The sequence below is a fragment of the Hippocampus zosterae genome, chromosome 12 (assembly GCF_025434085.1).
Source record: "Hippocampus zosterae strain Florida chromosome 12, ASM2543408v3, whole genome shotgun sequence".
NCBI classification, from domain to species: Eukaryota; Metazoa; Chordata; class Actinopteri; order Syngnathiformes; family Syngnathidae; genus Hippocampus; species Hippocampus zosterae.
In genome coordinates this window covers 20,651,093-20,671,743 of record NC_067462.1, presented here as the reverse complement: position 1 = coordinate 20,671,743, position 20,651 = coordinate 20,651,093, and the positions used below count along the sequence as shown (strand labels likewise).

Genomic DNA, 20,651 nt, shown 5'->3' with positions numbered 1-20,651 from the left:
TCTAACCATTGAAATACACAATAAAAAGGCATCACATATCATTACAAGTTGCATCTATAGGACACCAGGAACATGTATTGACACATTCAATAAAAAACTAACAGATATGCTCAGTTACTACAACGATAAGAAAACACAAATAATATGTGGTGACTTTAACATTGACTTACTAAACCCAAATAGACACAAAAAAACAACTGACTTCATAAATACTATGTACAGCAACAGCTTTTTCCCAGTAATCCTGAAACCTAGCAGAATAACAGTTGACACGGCCACATTAATAGATAACATATTTATAAATAAGATTGATCATAAAATGGAAAGTGGACTTCCATTTTCTGACTTTGTCTGACTTTGAAGTCAAGATGGCGCCCGAGTAGGCAGCCGTCAGCAAGTGCTCTCATGAGCCTTGCTTTTTTTGTTGTTCTTGTGTTTCTTTTGTCACTTTGTGTTTGTTACGTCGTGTGGACTTGATGTGGACCTTTTTCAGCATTTTTTGGCCACGACATTCATCAAGGAGGAGACTCTGTGCTTGGTGGTTGCGCCTTCTCGGCAGCATGGGTATACCAGCACTGTTTTTGACTGGAGGAATGTCGGCGCCATTTGACTGTCGTTGCTGGACAGTCCCGGGGCGCTTGTGTCTTGCGCCTGTAATGGGCAGCATTTTTCACAGCCCCGCTTTGTTCAGCGGAGAGATCGGTGCTGTTGAACGGTCTGCGGCTGGATGGATGGAGGTCTTGAGGAGCCGACGATGAGAAGGAAGGAGCGTTGGCGCGGAGTGCCGATGCGGATTTGGAGCTGGGAGTCGCGGCTTGGAGTTTGAAGCGGATTACGTGGGACAGGAGAAGCAAACTAATCTCTTTTCGTCAATGGATGCTACAGCTTTGTGTTTGCTTTCAAAACTTAGCTTGTAGCAGACGTGTGCACATTTTCAGCATGACGTCTCTGATCCACTGGAGAAAGGACACTTTGATCCTCTCCTCTTTCATCTAGAACTGCTTCAGACAACAAAGTGTATGCAGAAAATTGGTGAAGATTGAACGACTGTCTGTGTCCTATGTGTTGTCTTGTGTTATTTTTGTTATTTTGACTTCAAAATGGCGCCGCGAGAGTGGCTGCCTTTCCAGCAGGTCCTATATTTTGTTGTTCTACTTCTTACTTTCATAACTTAGCTGCTGTGAATTGGGAATTTCTCCATTGTGAGACTAATAAAGGTTTTTCTTATCTTATCTTATCTTCTCATTAATGACATAAGTGACCACCTGCCTGTTTTTGCAGTTTTTCATAATTATTTCAATAGAAAAGCTAAATCAACAACTCGTATAACAGAAATAAGAACCCAACGTTCCATCGATGCCTTTAAGCAAGACCTAGAAAAACAAAACTGGACCGAGGTCTACTCAAACGAAGACCCAAATACAGCGTTTGAAGTATTTCAGTCTACCATAATCTCCTTATATGATAAACATTTTCCATTAACTAAAGTCTCCAAAAAGTATAAAGACCCAAGTAAGCCATGGATAACTAAAGGCATAGAAAACGCATGTAAAAAGAAAAACAATTTATATAAATTGTTTTTAAAATTCAGAACTGAAGAAGCAGAAAAAAAATATAAGACCTATAAAAATAAACTAGTAAATATTATAAGAACCAGTAAAAGAGATCATTATTAGATCATTTTGACTGGAGGAATGTCGGCGCCATTTGACTGTCGTAGCTGGACAGTCCCGGGGCGCTTGTGTCTTGCGCCTGTAATGGGCAGCATTTTTCACAGCCCCGCTTTGTTCAGCGGAGAGATCGGTGCTGTTGAACGGTCTGCGGCTGGATGGATGGAGGTCTTGAGGAGCCGACGATGAGAAGGAAGGAGCGTTGGCGCCTTCAGCTGGTACAGAATGCCGCTGCTCGCCTCTTGACTGGTACTCGTAAGAGGGAGCATATAACTCCTACTTTGGCATCCCTTCACTGGCTCCCCATTCATTTTAGAATTATTTTTAAGATCCTCCTCTTTGTTTTCAAATCTCTGAATAATCTCGCGCCACCTTACCTCTCTGAGCTCATACGCCCCTACACCCCTGCCCGGCGCCTCAGGTCTGTGGACCAGTCTTTGCTAGACGTACCAAGAACTAAACTGAGGCTCAGAGGGGATCGAGCCTTTTCTGTTGCTGGTCCATCTCTCTGGAATGACCTCCCACTGAACATTCGGCAAGCCTCCTCGCTGCCCATCTTTAAAGCCCTCCTCAAAACTCACTTGTATTCTTTGGCGTTTGACTCAGCATGACTTAGATTTGCTCTTGATTTTACTGCTTGGTGCTTTCTACCGCCTTATTACTTATTACTTATTACTGATTCGTCTTACTGTTTATTGTATATGTTAAATCACTCCATGTACAGCACTTTGTATGCAGCGATGGCTGTTTGAAAGTGCTCTATAAATACTGTTGACTTGACTTGACTTGACTTGATTATCATCCACTATTAGAGCAGAATAAAGGTAACACACAAGAAATATGGAAAATACTTAACCAAGTAATCAGAAATAGTCCTAAAAAAATTGATTATCCAGAGTATTTTATCAATGGCAAAAATACTATTTTGGAAAAAACTGCAGAAATAGCAACTGAATTTAATGAGTATTTTGTCAACATCGGCAGTAACCTAACAAAACAAATTCCTGATCCAACAAACCTGTTTGAAATAGATGATACGTAGAAAAAAAACTCCTCCACGACGTTCCTTACTGCAGTAAAACAAGAAGAAGTATCAAATATTATACAAACTTTTAAAAATAAAAAGTCAACTGATTGCTTTAATATTGATATGACAATAATCAATCAGATTATAGAATATGTAGTGCGACCTTTCACGCACATATGCAACCTGTCATTCAAAGCTGGTATCTTTCCATCAAAAATGAAAAATGCTAAAGTTATTCCAATCTATAAAAGTGGAGAAAAACATCTGTTTACAAATTATAGACCAATATCACTACTACCACAATTTTCAAAAATATTAGAAAAACTATTTTCTCGCAGACTTGATAGTTTTATACAAAAGCATGCGCTGTTAAGTGAGAATCAATATGGCTTCAGGGAAAAACGGACCACCTCAATGGCAGTTATGGAGTTTGTGGAAGCAATAGCCACTAATATAGACAACAAAGAATTTACTGTTGGGGTTTTCCTAGATCTAAAAAAAGCTTTTGACACAATAGTTCACAGTATATTATTGAAAAAACTAGAAAGATATGGCATTAGAGGTGTAGCTTATAAATGGATAAAAAGTTATTTAGAAAACAGATATCAGTACGTGCAACTCAACAATAAAAAAGCGAATCAACTGAAAATCACTCACGGAGTTCCTCAGGGGTCAGTGCTTGGTCCAAAACTATTCATATTGTATATAAATGATATCTGCAAGGTCTCAAAACTATTTAAATGTGTCCTATTTGCTGATGATACAACCTTCTACTGTTCTGGAATAAATCTGAAACAGCTCCTGACAACCGTAGAAAACGAATTAAACAAATTAAAAAACTGGTTCAACAGAAATAAACTGTCACTTAACCTGAAAAAATCGAAGTCAATTGTTTTTGGCACAAGACCAATCAAACACCAAGCTAAAATTATGGTAAACTCAATTGAAATAGAAAGAGCGTATGAAACCAAGTTTCTCGGATTAGTAATAGACTCAAAACTATGTTGGAAACCACATATCGATAACGTAAAAAGAAAAATAGCCAAGACCGTAGGGATCCTCTACAAAACCAAGGAAGTGCTAAATAAGAGATCTTTGTACACAATATACACTTCATTATTATTACCATACATGACCTACTGTGTGGAAATATGGGGAAATGCCTGCAAAACAAACACACTCCCTATTCTTAAACTACAAAAAAAAGCAATTCGAATTATTAATAGATCAAAATATACGGAACCCACAAATCCACTATTTATCAAATTAAATACGATGAAATTTTATGACCTGGTTGACTTTAAAATCGCCCAATTAATGTACAAAGCACACAATAACCTGCTCTGCCAAAACATTCAGAAGTTTTTTGAAATTCGAGAAAGCAACTATGAATTAAGAGGTACCAACTTATTCAAAAAACTCAAAACAAGAACAAACATCAAGCAAAGAAGTGTATCTAGCAAAGGTGTTAATCTGTGGAATAATCTCGAAACGGACCTAAAAATGAGTAAATCGCTTGCTGATTTCAAAAACAAATTCAAAAAAATAGTACAAACAACCTACATCAATCAGAGTTAAAATGATAAATTCTAAACATTAAATATAATGATAAATCAGAACTAAGTTGATAAATAGAGAAAGGTATTGAAATATCCATTATGAATAAAAGAGAAAATTGACACAAGAGTGCCAGGGTGAGGATGTATATAATCCCGATACAAACCAAAAGTTGTGAAAATATCACGGTTAAGAGCCTTAATGGAGACTTCTTCTTACTTTTTCTTTTCTGATTGATATAAAAATGATTTAGTAGATATAAACACATAACGGGGTAGGACTAGATAAGTTTTTTTACTTCATCCTACTCCCTTGAACATAATAACTGTGTTGAATGAAGACTGATTTCTTTCTTTTTACTTTTTTATCTAGCTTATTTTCTGTCAAATTATTACTGTATATGTTTATGTTCAATAAACAAACAAACAAACAGAAAAGAGTTTGTAAACCATCGTTTTTATTCTTAAAATGTTGGGACTTGAGAATAAATATACCTTCAGAAAAAGAAATCATATGCATGACTGAATGTGTATGCATCCAGGTTTTTTCAATGACTTCCAGTTTTAGCTCCATCTCTGCAAAGCACCTTTTGTGCATTAAATTGTATACAACGCCCACAGGCAAAAACTTAAGAAGTATTGAAGCAGTTCCTAAAAGCTTTTCATCATGTAAAAAGGAAACATGCAAAGAACTGGACACAGTCTATCCTGGGGAGTTACCAACATTTGTGAAACTGACAAATGCTCCTTGAGTACTGATTAATGGCAAGGGCTATCAGTTTGATACATGGTTCTCAAATAACAAATTTGCTATAATTACCTGCAATGAGGGCGGCCCGGTAGTCCAGTGGTTAGCACGTCGGCTTCACAGTGCAGAGGTACCGGGTTCGATTCCAGCTCCGGCCTCCCTGTGTGGAGTTTGCATGTTCTCCCCGGGCCTGCGTGGGTTTTCTCCGGGTGCTCCGGTTTCCTCCCACATTCCAAAAATATGCATGGCAGGCTGATTGAACACTCTAAATTGTCCCTAGGTGTGAGTGTGAGCGTGGATGGTTGTTTGTCTATGTGTGCCCTGCGATTGGCTGGCAACCGATTCAGGGTGTCCCCCGCCTACTGCCCGGAGACGGCTGGGATGGGCTCCAGCACCCCCCGCGACCCTAGTGAGGATCAAGCGGTACGGAAGATGAATGAATGAATGAATACCTGCAATGATGTTATTATTGATGATACATGATAATTATTTATGTGAAGACACAGATCATGTTCATTATTTCTCAAAGCACTAACAAATGGTTAGGAAAACGAAAGATCGATTTGGAGCACCTTATTTCTATAAATCCCGGCATTTGTTTGCATGCAAAATTGGTCGGGGATCACAATGGCCCTTTAATCATGACCTGTCAGAACAAGCCAAAGGGCGATCGATCGGGTCCTGAGGTTCTCCCTGGTGCCCGCAGGTATGTTGGTGAGCTCTAGTCTAGACCTTTGACATCATTGTCTAAGACGGGGGTCGGCAACATGCGGCTCCAGAGCCGCATGCGGCTGTGGAGCGACATCTAGTGGCTCCCTGGAGCTTTATGAAAAATGTTTGAAAATGGAAAAATATTTTGATAGTAGGCTAATATAGCTCAAATAGATGTAGATACATGTTGCAGCTCCGAAAAAGGATTGCCGTGGTGTTGGTTTTTTAAAATGCACACTTTATTAATGGTTTTCACAGTCTCAACAAATAGAGGTACGTCTTTTTCCGTCTCCGTGCCTTCTCTTTTTCTCATTCGACTCGAGAGGTGTTCAAAGACAGCCTCTGAGAAACGGAAATTAATGATCACTTCACTGACGCTAAGAAATGCGAAAATAATGCAACAAAACAAAAAAAATCAAGCGAGGAAATTACAAAATAAATTCTATGGCGGCGTTTGTGAACACACAACAAAGGAATGAATAACAAACCATTCTGAGACAGTCCATTCTCCTACATACAGTACATACAGACAGCATGCGTTTCCTTCATTATAAGTTTTATAGAAGGCTTTTAATTTTTTGCCGCTCTAGACATATTTGTTAGGGTTTTTTTTGTCCTATATGGCTCTTTCAACATTTTGCGTTGCTGACCCCTGGTCTAAGAAGATACAACTTCTTCTACTTAATTCGAGTGTGGCTTCTTAAATTCAATTAAAATTGTTCTTTGGAGCGAGCATTAAAAGATATATATATATATATATATATATATATATATATATATATATATATATATATATATATATATATATATACAGAGAGAGAGAGAGAGAGAGAGAGGACGGACATCTTTTAATGTGCTGGAGCCTATCCCAGCTGTTTACGGGCAGTAGGCAGTAGGGATGTGAATCTCAGCACTGAGGACGATTCGATACACATCTCGATGCACTACCAGCGATGCGATACTTAAACGATACATGGAATTTTCTGGCGACACGATGCGATACGTTTCACCGTCTTCACGATGTGATACGATGCGATACACATTTAGTTCAAATCAATGCGATCCGATCCGATACGATGCAATTTGTTGTGATATTGTGCAATTAAACATGATGCAAATACGCAAAGAAAAAAAGTTTTAAAAAAGATGGAATTCAGTATGATATTGCAAAAAGTATACCACTTAAACAGTAGAACGTGTAAAACAACTTATTTAAGCCCTTTCACGATTGGGTTTTGTGCAAAGAAAATGTAAACAATTTGGCACCTGAGACTCACAGCTGTTGCTGTGGTGTAAACACAAACAGACTACTCTCACTGAGTGTCTTATATGAAATATCCATCTCCATAGGACAGAAAAAAAATACAATTGAAACAATGTGGCAGTCACAGCCTCAAAGCTGCTGTGTGTATTGTACCGTACACAGACCACTCTCACTGACTGTCAAAATGAAATGTCCAAAAGAGTCATGCATATATAGTTTTTCCTTGCGCGGTCACAATGAGCTGCAAGGGGACCCCCAAAATAAGAGGTGATTTTTTTTTCTGATCCTGACCTGGTTTGCTAAGAGTTTCTCCGGTGTCCAACGAGGGAGGAACTGGACGGGGAGGGGGCGGGAAACTTGTCGGTGATGTGGTGCCATCGTTTTAAGTGGTCTGCATATTTGTGGTGCTGCCGTTGTATGGCTTCGTAGTGCGACATTCTTTGCAAATTACGGAGGGTTTATCAAGCTTTCCGTCTTTCTTTTCGAAGCCGTAGTATTTCCAAACATAAGCTCTGAATGTTGCGGGTGCATTAAATATACTAGTTTCCTCACTGCTGCTTGCGCGAACTTCCATAGTGTTTCGCGAGTAGTGTACTGCACTGTATGTGACTCACGGCTTCCGTCCGTATTCAACACAAAACGCAAAATAATGATGGTGCATTCATTGCACCTAGGAAAGGGCAGATAGGTGACGTTTAACATGAATAAAACGGCGCTTGAATCGGATTTTACCGATACCCACCAATGCATCGTGATGAATCTAGATTTCACCCGTCAATCGCGTCGTACCCAGTGAATGAGCCGATGCCCTCGCATCGCGCACGTGCGCATCGATTCATCGATTAATATCGATTCTTTTCCACACCCTTAGTAGGCAGCAGACACCCTAAACTGGTTGCCTTACCAGCCAGTTGCAGGGCACACAAAGATGAACAACCATTTTGTGCACAATTAAAAAACATATTCTTCATACTTATACTAATTCTGTTTACATTTTTTTTTAATAAATGCGTTTTTTTTGTCATTAATTTGTAAAACAAAAAATAATAATAATCATATTTTCCAGTAATGAAGAGTTCAGTGAATGTGCATATGAACTGGTTGGGGTCTAACAAGGTTAAGAACCACTGTGCTAACCAGTTATATAATATATATATATATATATATATATATATATATATATATATATATAATGAGCTGTCAGTTTAGCGCGTTATTATTGGCATTAATTTGAATTACTTTTAACGGGATTCTTTTTTTTTTTCTCGCGAGATTAACACGGCACGTCACAACGGATGTTACGTTGCTCTATAAATAAACCAGAAACAAAACAACAAGCGCGCTGCACAGGTCCACACGCGTTTGTTTTGCCAGCCACGGCAACGCGAGACACCGAAAACGGATACTTAGAGTTTATGAATGGATAGTTGACTTTTAAAAAGTTGCCAGATTGTTCTACTGACAAGACCAAAGTTACCTGTATGTTTTGCAGTCCTAAACTGAGCTATCATCATAGCATGTCGAGTCTGAAATACCACTTAACGGCCAAGCACACAGCTGACGTGAGTACTCCGCCCCCTCGTCTCAGACAGACAGCTATGGATCATTTCAAAGCGAAGAAAATGGATGACACGATGAAGAACAAATTTGCTGAAGCCATAGCTAAATGTATGGCTACTGCATGCAAGCCTGTCAACATTGTCCACAGCTCGACTCAAGCTGAATTCATTCGCATTGCGTCTAACGACTCCACTCCGGATTGCCAGCGAGAGCCTCCATTACAAGCTGTGTACAGAGATTGTATGTAGCGGAGAAGGCTAAGGTACTCCAAGTGGGAGAAGACACTGTTTCGGGAGAGAAATAAGAGACTAGGTTGATGAGCCTCTGGGGAATAAAGAGCAGGCATTACGTTGCGTTCGATGTATGCCACTGACGCGATTGTTACTTGTTTGGAACTATTTTGTGTGGAAGGTTACAGTGTTCCCTGTCCATATAAATAAAACGAGTGGAGCTTCTCTGTGTTCGTCTGACAGTGACGGTGCGCTGAGGGACACCGAGAGTTCAGCGGTGCAGTCGTAGCGACCATACTGAAAATAAAACATCTCCAGTGTTGTGCGTGCCTCGAACCAAGTGTGAATAAAGAGCAGGCTTTCTGTTGAGTTCGATGTATGCCGCTGACGCGATTGTTACTTGTTCGGAACTATTTTGTGTGGAAGGTTACAGTGTTCCCTGTCCATATAAATAAAACGAGTGGAGCTTCTCTGTGTTCGTCTGACAGCGACGGTGCGCTGAGGCACGTCGAGAGTTCAGCGGTGCAGTGGTAGCGACCTCGCGAACACACTGAAAATAAAACGTCTCCAATATTGTCATCGAACCAAGTGTAGTCATCCGAAATGATGTCTACACAAAACCGTAGAGAGACTTCCGTGCAAGAAGGACCAATAGAATCAACATAGCCTGACTGCTGTGTTCAAAGCAAACTTGAGAAAAACGAAGTATGCAACCATGGCTTAAATCCACTATAGGTTTACCTTAGATATGGGCTTCATAATGTTATATTGCTCTGTTTTGATTCCATAAAAAAGCTGTTAAAGCAGCTGTTGTGTGACAAAATATTTTTTTTCACTGTTGTTGATGGACAGTAATATTGTGTGAGAGATTATGTGTGAAGAACTGCTCAAAGTTGTCAAGGTAACACGTCTCATCAGGCGGAGAATTAAGCATTTAAAATTAAGAAGAAGGAATCGGAAATAATAGGGCTGTTCACACGGCACACATTTGCTCCGGCGCTGCACCGATGTATTTTGTTGCGATATATTTTGCACCGCATCAAATTGTGTGGAGCGTTCACAAGTACAAAGCCGCTGAGCGTGATAGCACCGACACAGCGTCGGTGCAGCCCACTTGCGTTCACACGGCAGTTTCTGCAGCGGAGCAAAACAACAGAAAACAAATGCTGTACATGGAGCGATTTAACATATACAATAAACAGTAAGACGAATCAGTAATAAGTAATAAGTAATAAGGCGGTAGAAAGCACCAAGCAGTAAAACCAATAGCAAATCTAAGTCATGCTGAGTCAAACGCCAAAGAATACAAGTGAGTTTTGAGGAGGGCTTTAAAGATGGGCAGCGAGGAGGCTTGCCGAATGTTCAGTGGGAGGTCATTCCAGAGAGATGGACCAGCAACAGAAAAGGCTCGATCCCCTCTGAGCCTCAGTTTAGTTCTTGGTACGTCTAGCAAAGACTGGTCCACAGACCTGAGGCGCCGGGCAGGGGTGTAGGGGCGTATGAGCTCAGAGAGGTAAGGTGGCGCGAGATTATTCAGAGATTTGAAAACAAAGAGGAGGATCTTAAAAATAATTCTAAAATGAATGGGGAGCCAGTGAAGGGATGCCAAAGTAGGAGTTATATGCTCCCTCTTACGAGTACCAGTCAAGAGGCGAGCAGCGGCATTCTGTACCAGCTGAAGGCGCTTGATGGAGGACTGGCTGACTCCAAAGTACAGGGCGTTGCAGTAATCGAGCCGGGATGTGACAAAGGCATGAATTACTGTCTCAAAGTGTTCATGTGAGAGGAAAGGTTTTATTTTGGCCAGCTGTCTAAGGTGAAAGAAGCTGGATTTAACAACGGCACCAATTTGCCGATCGAGTTTGAAATCACTGTCCAGTTTAAGTCCCAAGTTTGAGACCGTTGATTTCAGATAAGGAGATAGGGGGCCCAAGTCTACAGGATGGAATGTACAAGGTCCACTGGGGCCAAACAATATCACCTATGTCTTCTTTTCGTTGATTTAGATTTAGATTGATCAAATGCTAAGCAATGCTTATGAAACCACTTTGAGTGAAGAATTTTACCTTGTGACTATTGCTTATCTCCAAGCAATATCATATGATGTGCAACAGATGTTAAGGTTTAAGAACTTAGACTTGAAGAAGAAGCGCTGGAAGAGGGACCATCATGGGAGGACAAGCCCCTACACAGGATGTACCACCGGACCATAACTGAAGTGGCCGATCTCAAGAAGTCCCATCAGTGTAGGGGCTTGTCCTCCCATGATGGTCCCCCTTCCAGCACCTCATCCTCTGTTCCCCATTGTCTGAGACATTCTCTGAGTATGTCATCCGCTGGAGCCTTCTCCTCGATGTATTCATGGAGCTTGGATGTTTCATCCTGGACAGTGGCTCTCACACTCACCTGTCCCCGGCCTCCTTCCTTTCGGCTTGCATACAGTCTCAGAGTATTGGATTTGGGACGGAAGCCTCCATGCATGGTTAGGAGCTTTCGGGTCTTAACATCCGTGGTCTGAAACTATCCATATCTATATATCTATATGTCTATATGTCTATCTATATCTGTATATATACACATATATTTATATCCATTTTCCAAACCGCTTTATCCTCACTCGGGTCGCGCGGGGGGTGCTGGAGCCTATCCCAGCTGTCTTCGGACAGGAGGCAGAGGACGCCCTAAACCGGTTGCCAGCCAATCGCAGGGCACACAGAAACGAACAACCATTCGCGCTCACACTCACACCTAGGAACAATTTGGAGCCTGCCATGCATGTTCTTGGAATGTGGGAGGAAACTGGAGGACCGGGAGAAAACCCACGCAAGCACGGGGAGAACATGCAAACTCCACACAAGAAGGCCGGAGCTGTACCTCTGCACTGTGAAGTCTACGTGCTAACCATTCGCCCCTACAGGGGTGGCCCGGTAGTCGAGAGGTTAGCACGTCGACTTCACAGTGCAGAGGTACCGTACCGTACCGAACCAGAGGTTCAATTCCAGCTCCTACCTTCTTGTGTGGAGTTTGCATGTTCTCCCCATGCTGTGTGTGTATATATATATATATATATATATATATATATATATATATATATATATAAATAATTTGATTGTGGGGTCATTTTCTTTTCATCTCAGTCTTTCCATTATGTGAGAGTTGTGGACCATCACATTTACTGCCTATGCTTGTGTCACAGAGTGGCAGAAGGTGCGGGATACCCCATTAAGATGGTATCTCACTGAGTGGCGAAGACTTGCGAATGTTGTGAATTTGGGGATTCGTCAGGTTCCTTATCCTTGTTGAAAATAAATTTTGAACGTGATCAGAAAGATTTGAACATGTTCAAAACTTTGCAACAAGGAAAAGTGAGGTACTGACTCGATATATTCAGGCGTGCACATAACTGGTGCACAAGTGCGCATGCATGCTCAAAATATTCATGTGCGTACCAGATTTGTTTGTGTATTTGTGGACCAACCATGCTGCGGCTCAGTCAGTGTACTTTCAGTCAGGCTAGCCTCCAGTCCGAAAGTCAAAGTCAAATCAGCTGCCACAACGATTGCTTCAGAGGGCCAACTTCAAAATAAAACCTAAGAAATTTTGATGTCCATGTATAGTAGTACTTGTTCAGCTTCAACAGTATTTTGAAGTTGGCCAACATGTCACGTTGTGTAGTATGAGCAACCATTTTTTCCCCCAAGATGGCGCCCAAGTAGGCAGCCTTTGGCAAGTGCTCTTCAAGAGCATTGCTTTTTTTGTTCTTTTTTGTTGTTTTTGTCTTTTTGTTTTGTCACATGTTTGTTGTTTCATCGTGTGGACCTGATATGGACTGTCAAAGGAGAAGTATCTGTGGTTGGTGGTTGCGCCTTCTCGGCAGCATGCCTGTACCAGCACAGATTTTGATTGGGAGGAATGTCTGCGCCATTGACTGTCAGTGCTGGACATACCTGGGGCGCCTGGGTTTTTGGCGCCTGTAATGGGCAGCATTTTTCACAACCCCGCTTTGTTCAGTGGAGATGTTGGCGCTGTTGGACAGTCCGCGTTGGTGTCGGTATTGGATTGTATTGTATTGTAATGTGGGAGCTGGTTTGACTTGGCTGGCTCCCCCGCAAAGGATGACACTCAGGTGGGAGGATGGGGATCAGGTATCTGTCTCGTTGTGCCACGGTTTTGACTGCATGTATTGTATTGTATTGTATTGTATTGTATTGTATTGTATTGTATTGTATTGTTCGCCAAAACATGTCTATACATGAAAGCTGTATGTGCAAAAAACATGGATGCCCTCGAGATTGTCACAAAATCAAAACATGTATAGAAGTTGTGATGACTGTGAAATATAAATGGTTAATCTTTTGTTCATGGAAATTGCTGATCGATAATAATGATGAATATGCTTGTAAATCAGCCATATAGTTTACTTCAGCAACCAATTTCAAACACACCAGAAGGTTTTGACTCAACTTGCTAATTGTCTTCTGGAGAGGAATTAATTATTCTAAGTGCATGTTGAGTAGGGACCGTATCCCCAACTCAACACCGGGGGTTGGTGTGTATCGGTGAAATGACTTGGCCTTCGAGACAAAATTGCTTTGAAGCTGCACTACGAGCGATGGGACACAACCACTCGTGTCCAATTTGCTCTGGAGCTGCCTCATATTGCAGCTCACTGGGACAGAGACACTAGTCCATTTTTCCCTTTTGTATGTAACCTGAAGCTGGCATTTTCATTTTAAAAGTAGCTCCACTATATATATTATATTAGATAGATAGATAGATAGATAGATAGATAGATAGATAGATAGATAGATAGATAGATAGATAGATAGATAGATAGATAGATAGATAGATAGATAGATAGATAGATAGATAGATAGATAGATAGATAGATAGATAGATAGATAGATAGATAGATAGATAGATAGATAGATAGATAGATAGATAGATAGATAGATAGATAGATAGATAGATAGATAGATAGATAGATAGATAACATGTTAATTCATTTTGTACATGGAGACCGCCCAGTTTCTTGTTTTAACTAATTGTAGAGTCAATATTTTTTAAAGGGATTTGATGATCGAAAAACTCGAAGTGAAAGCGTTGTCTTTTCCGTCGCATCTGGTGGGCGTTGCGTGTATTTAAGCTCCCGCGGCATTACACCTCCATCCGGGTTACGGGTAGTGGAATTTCCGCTTGCGCAACTTCCGGTAACGTGTAATATCGTAGTCAAAATGTTAATGCATAGGTTTTTATTCCGGGTGAAGGATATTCCTTTGCATATTCCTTTGGTGGGTTTTGTCATGGACTCCAACTGACTACTGTGTGGTCCACTCAACAGTGATATCATCAACTTCTCTGGTGGTGCAACATGACGAGCAGCCATGGGCCCAAAGAGCACTGAAAATAAGAGGGACAGGTTCCTTCAGATTTATGATCATCACAATCCATCCCCTCTACTTTTGCCACCTAAGGCGACGGAGATCTCCAATAAAACAGAGGACATTAAGCTGCATGGCGTATGTTGTGCTACAATCATTGAGGCATTTATGTTCAACAAAAATGTTGCAATATATATCTTTGTCAGAATTCCTGAAGTCAGATCTACAACTCATGACAAGGCAGATGAATCTTACAAGTCCCTGCTACTGTCATAAACACTATCATTACCAGAGGTAGGCAATTTACTCAATATTCTGTCATTTGTCATTCGTCAGAGGTCTGGACACTTGTCCGCCATCGTCAGCTCATTATTTCAAGCCATACCAAAATGTCATCATCGCTCTGCCAGTTCGACATCGTTATTTTAAGTGCTTCCATCATCGCTAAATTGCAGATCATCACTGTTATTTCATGACCCTCAGCGAGTCCGTCATTTTATTTTAAGTGTGTTTCTGTCGTCGCTAAATAACATTTCGTGACCAGTAAAACTACAGTTTTTCACTGCTAAAATGAAAGTTTGTCACTGCTATTTTACTTCTGACAGATCTTCTTCTCCTTCTATTAGACTTACAACGTCACACACATTTGCAGCATAAGCAGTGTATCTACTCAGGTAAAGAGCCACATATGCAGCATACCGTGAAAATGAAAGCCGATATATTCTATAGTATTTCAATCACTATTAACAATCATCTCTTTGACGCAAGAATTCAATAAATAGACAAAAGATAATGTACTGTGTGGCACGCTGCTCGACTGGTAAGTACATCTGCCTCACTGTGCAGAGTCGCATGCGTTTGATCCGGCCTGGTCTTTCTGTGTGGAGTTTGCATGATCTCCACGTTCCTGCATGGGTTTTCTCCGGGAACTCCGGTATCCTCCCATATTCCAAAAACATGCATGGCTGGTTTATGGAACACTCAAAATTGTCCTGAGGTGTGATTGTGAGTGCGAATGAATGTTTGTCTATGTGTGTCCTGCCGTTGACGAGCAACCAGTTCAGGGTGTACCCCGCCTACTGCCCGAAGAAAGCTGGGATAGGCTCCAGCACAGCCGACAAACTCGTGAGGATAACCGGATTAGAAAATGGATGGATGAAGACAACAAACCATCTGCATCATGTAACCCAGTCGTGGATAAATCCAAGACAAGTCATGACACAAAATAATGCCGCGTTCTCTCTCTCTCTCTCACACACACACACATTCCATTTTTTCCTCCTCTCAAAACTAAATGACCTAATACATTCACAAACCGGATTAAGGCAACGTTCCATTAAATCATAAATCCCAATCTACACCAAATTATACTCTTACCCATCAAAGATTACCCACCACCTTCAGCCTTCCCACCTTTTGTTGAATTTAGCACAAAGATCATCCCTCACCTTCTCCCATGACAACTGTTTGATATCAAGATGATTTACTGCTGCCTGAACAATTATCTATATCCTTTCCATTTTAGAGTTTACTGTATTCCCAATGTGGCATTTATCACCCCTCCAGTGAAATCGGTGCTGACAGAATGCCCACCTCTCAGAGCTCCTTTGTATGTTTGTAAAGCTGGGGAAATGCTGTAAGCACACAACTCCAGTGTTACGGTGCTGCAATGTCAAAATTCAAACTCTCGGTGGAATGAGTCGCCGTACACTGTAATAAAGATTAGGTTAGCGCAACATGAAAAATAGAAAAGAACAATTTTCATTTTGAACAACTGACGATTGACAGAAAGATTACTTGAGTGGACTGCATTCACTATATATATGGAAATGTTTTGTGCTTCATTTATAGTAGGTGGCGGTATGTACTAAAAAGCTGTAATCCACTAATAAACTAAGGGTAGAAGATAAAAAAGGAGAAGAAGAAGAAAATACATCAAAGAAGCATTGATAGTCGTGGCAACTTGGTTTCCACAAGGCTTTAGCAAGCACATAAAACTACCAGGATTGTACCTCTGGCCAAGTTGGGAAAAAGGATTCTGGTTAAGGTCGGCCATTTTAACCTTTAAATTAAAAAGTGTTAGCATTTTAGGACTTAATGCGGTGGCAGGCAGCCCCCAGCGTGCTCCCACTGTACTTAACTGTTCGCTAGATGAAGTTGGTCAATACCGTAAGTGTACGTGAGGTTATGTAAAGGTCTTTGGACACCCACATAGTACATCCACCCATTTTCCGAACAGCTTTATCCTCACTTAGGTCACGGGGGGGTGCTGGAGCCTATCCCAGCTGTCTTCGGGCAGTAGGCGGGGAACACCCTGAACCGTTTGCCAGCCAATCGCAGGGCACACAGAGACGAACAACCATCCGCGCTCACGCTCACATGCAAGCACGGGGAGAAAGGCCGGAGCTGGAATCGACCCCGGTACCTCTGCACTGTGAAGTCGACGTTAACCACTCGACTGCCGGGCCACCCTACAGTACATCAATTTCTTTTTCAGTGCAAAGAAATATTTTGCTAAAAACTTTGTGGGTGGAGGCCACGTCATCTGGACAGACCTCAGGAGGGACATCAGGATGGCTCCTGCATGACACGCCAAGGCACAACACCATTCAAGAGTCTTGTTGGCGCCACTTCTAGAGTCAGAGAGCAGTTTCAACAATGTGAACGTGGACCTGGTGGGACTCTTGCGTCCATCCCGTGGGTTCACTCGCCTCCTCATCATGGTAGACAGGAACATCTGTTCCCCTGTTTATCTAATACATCAACAGAGGTGGCCCGGACATTCATCACGCACTGGGTTGCCCAACCAATTCTCAATATCCATCCATCAGATCAGCGCATACATAAATAGGAATTCGAAATCCTGGACTGAAGCTTTTTCTGTTGACAAAAAATATCTGTGTCAGTTAGGTACATTCTTCTGTATATTGTAATGAAGTGAATTAAAAGTCAAATATACTATTGTGCTAGAATGTGCTAATACTCCATGGAGCAGTCAAAAGCATTAATGGGAAATGAAAATATCAGAAACTGCATCTATGTATTTTTTTCTGGAAAACATCAGATTGCAGTTTGTTTTTCTATTCCTCTTGATAAATGGTGTACAGCATTCCAAGGCAAGGTAGGAGCTGGTCAATGGATGGACCACATGTTCTCTACATCACCCTCATATAAGTAGTTTCTATCGTGTGCTGCAGGCAGTAAGTTTACTATTATGCGATGATGGATGCATACATTGGATACATCCACATTATATAGCAATGGATTTCAATAAGAGAAAAAATATTGTGGCTTTGGGCGGCCTGGTAGTCCAGTGGTTAGCACTTCGGCTTCACAGTGCAGAGGTACCGGCTTCCCTGTGTGGAGTTTGCATGTTCTCCCCGGGCCTGCGTGGGTTTTCTCCGGGTGCCCCGGTTTCCTCCCACATTCCAAAAACATGCGTGGCAGGCTGATTGAACACTCTAAATTGTCCCGAGGTGTGAGTGTGAGCATGGATGGTTGTTCGTCTCTGTGTGCCCTGCGATTGGCTGGCAACCGATTCAGGGTGTCCCCCGCCTACTGCCCGAAGACAGCTGGGATAGGCTCCAGCACCCCCCACAACCGTAGTGAGGATCAAGCGATTCGGAAGATGAATATTGTGGCTTTGCAGTTATCAGACATTTCAATTGTTCAATGTCATTTGAGGAGCTGAGAAGATTGTTAAATTAAGTTTCTCTTTCTGAAGAACTTGTCGCTCCTTGTGACAAAAATAAATGAGTTGCGATGACACTGACTGTTTTCACTTGGCCTTCACCGATCTGTTCTCTTGATTACAGTTGTAACGTTTCTCCAGCATGATCCTCTCACAAAGCCTTAATTTGTTTTCATGTCTGACAGGACAATGGGGTTGTCCTTCAAGAAAGGCATACCATCACACTTGAAAGTATGTTCATTATTTCTACGACTGACAAAGCACATATTTTGTATACTGAAGTGTAATACGTTTGACACTTAGGCCCATTATTTTACTTGTGTGTTGTTCAGTAGCGGGCAGTGCCTTTAAGACGTAGACCTTCCTTCAGCACCATATCTAACCCCACTATATATATAAAAAAAAAATCCTCATCTCACCCCTCGGGTGGTGTCCGTCCCTCATTCAGCTCGGGTCCTCTACCAGAGGCCAGGAAGCTTGAGGGTTCTGCGCAGTATCCTTGCTGTTCCCAGCACTGCACATTTCTGGACTGAGATGTCCGATGTTGTTCCAGGGATCTGTTGCAACCACTCATCTAGTTTGGGGGTCACTGCCCCGAGTGCTCCGACCACCACAGGCACGACTGTCACCTTTACCTTCCAGGCTCTCTCCAGCTCCTCTCTGAGCCCTTGGTATTTCTCGAGTTTCTCATGTTCCTTCTTCCTGATGTTTCCATCACTTGGGACCGCTACATCCACTACAACGGCTTTCCTCTGCCCTTTATCTATGATCACGATATCTGGTTGGTTCGCCATTACCATCTTGTCAGTCTGGATCTGGAAGTCCCACAGGATCTTCGCTCTGTCATTCTCCACCACCTTCGGAGGTGTTTCCCATTTTGACCATGGGGTTTCCAGTCCATACTCCGCACAGATGTTTCGGTAGACTATGCCAGCCACCTGGTTATGGCGTTCCATGTAGGCTTTCCCTGCCAGCATCTTACACCCTGCAGTTATGTGTTGGATCGTCTCAGGTGCCTCTTTGCACAACCTACACCTTGGGTCTTGTCTGGTGTGGTATATCTGGGCCTCGATGGCTCTGGTGCTCAAGGCCTGCTCCTGAGCAGCCAGGATGAGTGCTTCTGTGCTGTCCTTCAGGCCAGCCCTCTCTAGCCACTGATAGGACTTCTTGAGATCAGCCACTTCAGTTATGGTCCGGTGGTACATCCCGTGTAGGGGCTTGTCCTCCCATGATGGTCCCTCTTCCAGCACCTCATCTTCTGTTCCCCATTGTCTGAGACATTCTCTGAGTACGTCATCCGTTGGAGCCTTCTCCTTGATGTATTCATGGAGCTTGGATGTTTCATCCTGGACAGTGGCTCTCACACTCACTAGTCCCCGGCCTCCATCCTTTCGGCTTGCGTACAGTCTCAGGGTGCTGGATTTGGGATGGAACCCTCCATGCATGGTTAGGAGCTTTCGAGTCTTAACATCCGTGGTCTGAATCTCTTCCTTTGGCCACCTTATTATTCCTGCAGGGTATCTGATCACTGGCAGGGCATAGCTGTTTATTGCCCGGGTCTTATTCTTGCCATTGAGCTGGCTTCTTAGGACTTGCCTCACTCGCTGGAGGTATTTGGCCGTAGCCGCTTTCCTTGTTGCCAGTTCGAGGTTGCCATTGGCTTGTGGTATACCAAGGTACTTGTAGCTGTCCTCAATGTCTGCTATTGTCCCTTCAGGGAGTGAGACCCCTTCAGTGCGGACTACCTTTCCTCTCTTAGTCACCATCCGACTACATTTCTCAAGCCCGAATGACATCCCGATGTCGCTGCTGTAGATCCTGGTTGTGTGGATCAGGGAATCTATGTCCCTTTCGCTCTTAGCATACAGCTTTATGTCATCCATGTAGAGGAGGTGACTGATTGTAGCTCCATTTCTGAGGCGGTATCCATAGCCTGTCTTGGTGATTACTTGGCTTAGGGGGTTCAGTCCTATGCAGAACAGCAGTGGGGATAGTGCATCACCTTGGTATATGCCACATTTGATGGACACTTGGGTAAGTGGCTTGCCATTGGCTTCAAGTGTGGTTTTCCACATCCTCATCGAGTTCGCAACGAAGGCTCTTAGGGTCCTGTTCACCTTATACAACTCCAAGCATTCAGTGATCCATGTATGTGGCATCGAGTCATAGGCTTTCCTGTAATCAATCCAAGCTGTGCACAGGTTGGTACGTCGGGACCTGCAGTCTTGGGCGACTGTTCTGTCAACCAGGAGCTGATGTTTGGCTCCTCTGGTATCTCTACCAATGCCCTTCTGTGCTTCGTTCATGTATTGATCCATGTGTCCACTTATCTTAGCCGCAATGATGCCTGACATGAGCTTCCATGTTGTGGAGAGACAGGTTATTGGCCGATAGTTGGATGGGGCTGCACCCTTTGAGGGATCCTTCATGATCAGGATGGTTCGCCCTTCGGTTAGCCATTCTGGGTGAGTCCCATCCCTCAGCAGCTGGTTCATTTGTACTGCTAGGCGCTCATGGAGTGCTGTGAGTTTCTTTAGCCAGTAGGTGTGGACCATGTCCGGGCCTGGTGCTGTCCAGTTCTTCATATCTGAGACTCTTTCCTGTATGTCTGCCACTGTTATGGTAACCGGGTTCTGTTCAGGGAGGTTGCTGTGCTCCTCTCTCAGGGTCACCAGCCATTGTGCACTGCTGTTATGTGCAACCTCCTTCTCCCATATGCCTTTCCAGTACCTTTCAGTTTCCAGTCTTGGTGGGTCAGCTCTGTTGTTAGGACCCTGCCACTGAGCGTACACTTTCGCAGGTTGTGTTGCGAA

General features: G+C 42.6%; 1 protein-coding gene across 1 annotated transcript in view; it reads right to left on the bottom strand.

The window, feature by feature from the left end:
* The window catches only part of LOC127612091 (uncharacterized), a 202,379-nt gene extending 182,714 nt beyond the window's left edge, over positions 1 to 19,665 (bottom strand). The window contains exon 1 of the mRNA XM_052083072.1: positions 19,584 to 19,665. The gene's annotated coding sequence lies outside the window, so the exon portion shown is untranslated. The remainder of the gene's footprint in view (positions 1 to 19,583) is intronic.
* Positions 19,666 to 20,651: the final 986 nt, after the last annotated feature.